This window comes from Panthera tigris, chromosome D1 (assembly GCF_018350195.1).
Source record: "Panthera tigris isolate Pti1 chromosome D1, P.tigris_Pti1_mat1.1, whole genome shotgun sequence".
Lineage (NCBI taxonomy): Eukaryota > Metazoa > Chordata > Mammalia > Carnivora > Felidae > Panthera > Panthera tigris.
Window position 1 is genome coordinate 102,992,991 of NC_056669.1, and position 2,249 is coordinate 102,995,239.

A 2,249-nucleotide genomic window follows, 5' to 3' on the forward strand; every position below is an offset into this window, starting at 1 on the left:
TGCTCCTTTGTGATCAGAGGTCTGAGAGAGCAGGACTCAATCTCCAAAGCAAAAATAAGTAATGAGTTTCTACACCTTAACAGTTTACAAATACTTGAAAATTACTGATAAATGATGAGGCCACCCCTCATGTAGGGTGAAAGTATGAATCTCCAGGACTTCAATGTACTGTGTTTGTGTGAAATCAATCACTGTAAGTCCATTTGGCATATTATCTGTGTCAAATTAAGCTTTCTTTATACAAAGACAGTATGAATTTTGTTATAGTTCATTCATGTGCATATTATCTTAAGGTTTCTGATAGGACAAATCTGGACAGGACCTCAGCAGTAACATCTCTTCTTTTGTAACCTCTTCAAGGCATCTTTGACTTCCTTGTTCCTCAGACTGTAAATCAAGGGATTCAACATGGGGATAACCACAGTGTAGAACACTGATGCAAATCTGTCAAACCTGGAGGAGCCACCAGAGCTAGAACTCAAATAGACAAAGACACTCGAGATATAAAAGAGGGAAACTGCTGTCAGATGAGAAGCACAGGTGTTGAAAGCCTTGGACCTGCCTTTAGCTGAAGTGATCTTCATGACGGAGATGACAATATAACAGTAGGATACCATGATAATGAGAGCATTAAGTATCCCAAAGATCATTGTTACTATAGCAAGCAATAGCTGTACAAAGAAAGTGTCAGTGCAGGACAGGACTAACAACTGGGGCATGTCACAGAAGAAGTGGTTGATGACATTAGGCCCACAGAAGTGAAGCTGAAGTATGGCACACAATTGGGATACAGAACCCGAGAGTCCAGCCAGATAGGACCCCAGCACCATCCGAATACAGAGGGTGGGTGACGTGACTGATGAATAGAGAAGAGGATTACAAATGGCGGCATATCGATCGTAAGCCATGGCTGTCATGAGACAAGACTCACTCAGTCCCATGATTGAAAAAACAAAGTATTGAACAGCGCAACCCACAAAGGTGATAGTTTGCTGCTCTTGGAAAAAGCTGGAGAGCATCTTGGGGGCTGTGGAGGTCACATAGCAGATATCCATGAAGGCCAGATTACTGAGGAAGAAGTACATGGGTGTGTGGAGGTGAGAGTCCATCCTTATTAAGATGATGAGGCACTAGTTCCAAGTCAGAGTCATAATGTAGATGAGCAGAAATACAACAAAGAGCACTGCTAAGATTCTGGGGAAATCAGAGAATCCCAAAAGGATGAAATAAGTGACCTCTGTAATATTTCCTCCCCCAACCATTTGCTTGGTGCTTCTAGAATCAGAAAAGAGAGAAGAGAATGCACTGCTGACTCAGGTGAAATGACAGAATTACATTGCTCATATATGTCATTCGCTCCTCTACTGAGAACTGGGAAAGAAGCAATGCTTCACTTTCCTGAAGAAAAGACCCCACCTTTTCATCTTAAAGTGTCAAGAAGTACCTTTTAAAAAGTGCTTCAGGTTCTCAGTTATTCCATGACGTCTCATGAAAATTAAAAGAGATATTTAAAAATTGACCACTTTAAAAAAAGCAATAGAAAACCTATGGTTCTTATATACAATGCTAAGAATCATTGATTAAAATAATAGGTTTTTAAAAGACCTCTGATAAATATGTAACTGCTGCATAAGTAGCATCATTGAAGAATACATTTGAAATAGCTCTTCTCCCCCAGATGATCATCTAGATAGGTTTCTTAAATTTCTTATCTCAACTATTAAAAAAATTATCCTTTTTATAATAACTTCTCAAACTTTAAACAATTTTATCTAATAAAACATCTCCAAAATGGCCTGGTAAGTTACATCATAATATGTAATTCTGAAAACATTCTCTTGGGGCACAGCAGATGTGCTCAACTAGGTTCTGGAATACGTCTTCTTAGGGAAGCCTTCACACAAACTGTTCCATACAGAGGCTAGCACAACTCACTATTGCCCTCAACTATCGTCTCAATTTTAGAATATTTTGTTTCTTAGGAAACAGCATAGTACTGTGGTTAATAGTTTAGGCTTTGGTGTTTTAGTTCTGAAAAACATCATCAAGATTGCACTATAGGTCATTTCCTGACATCAGCCCCCTCCCCAGGACAACTAGCAATAGAATAACTATTCATAGGCAAAACAACATTTTGAAAATCCTAGAACATGGAAATGAGGCAGAAACACCTACCTTGGGCTACAGAGACCACATAGACGGTTAGAGGTCAGCCACACTTTGACTGTACTGCCACTCTCCCATGCTGG

At 39.5% G+C, this 2,249-nt stretch overlaps 1 pseudogene; it reads right to left on the reverse strand.

Moving 5' to 3' along the window:
- Positions 1–323: 323 nt before the first annotated feature.
- LOC122231233 lies at positions 324–1,262 on the reverse strand (annotated as a pseudogene).
- Between the last annotated feature and the right edge of the window lie 987 nt (positions 1,263–2,249).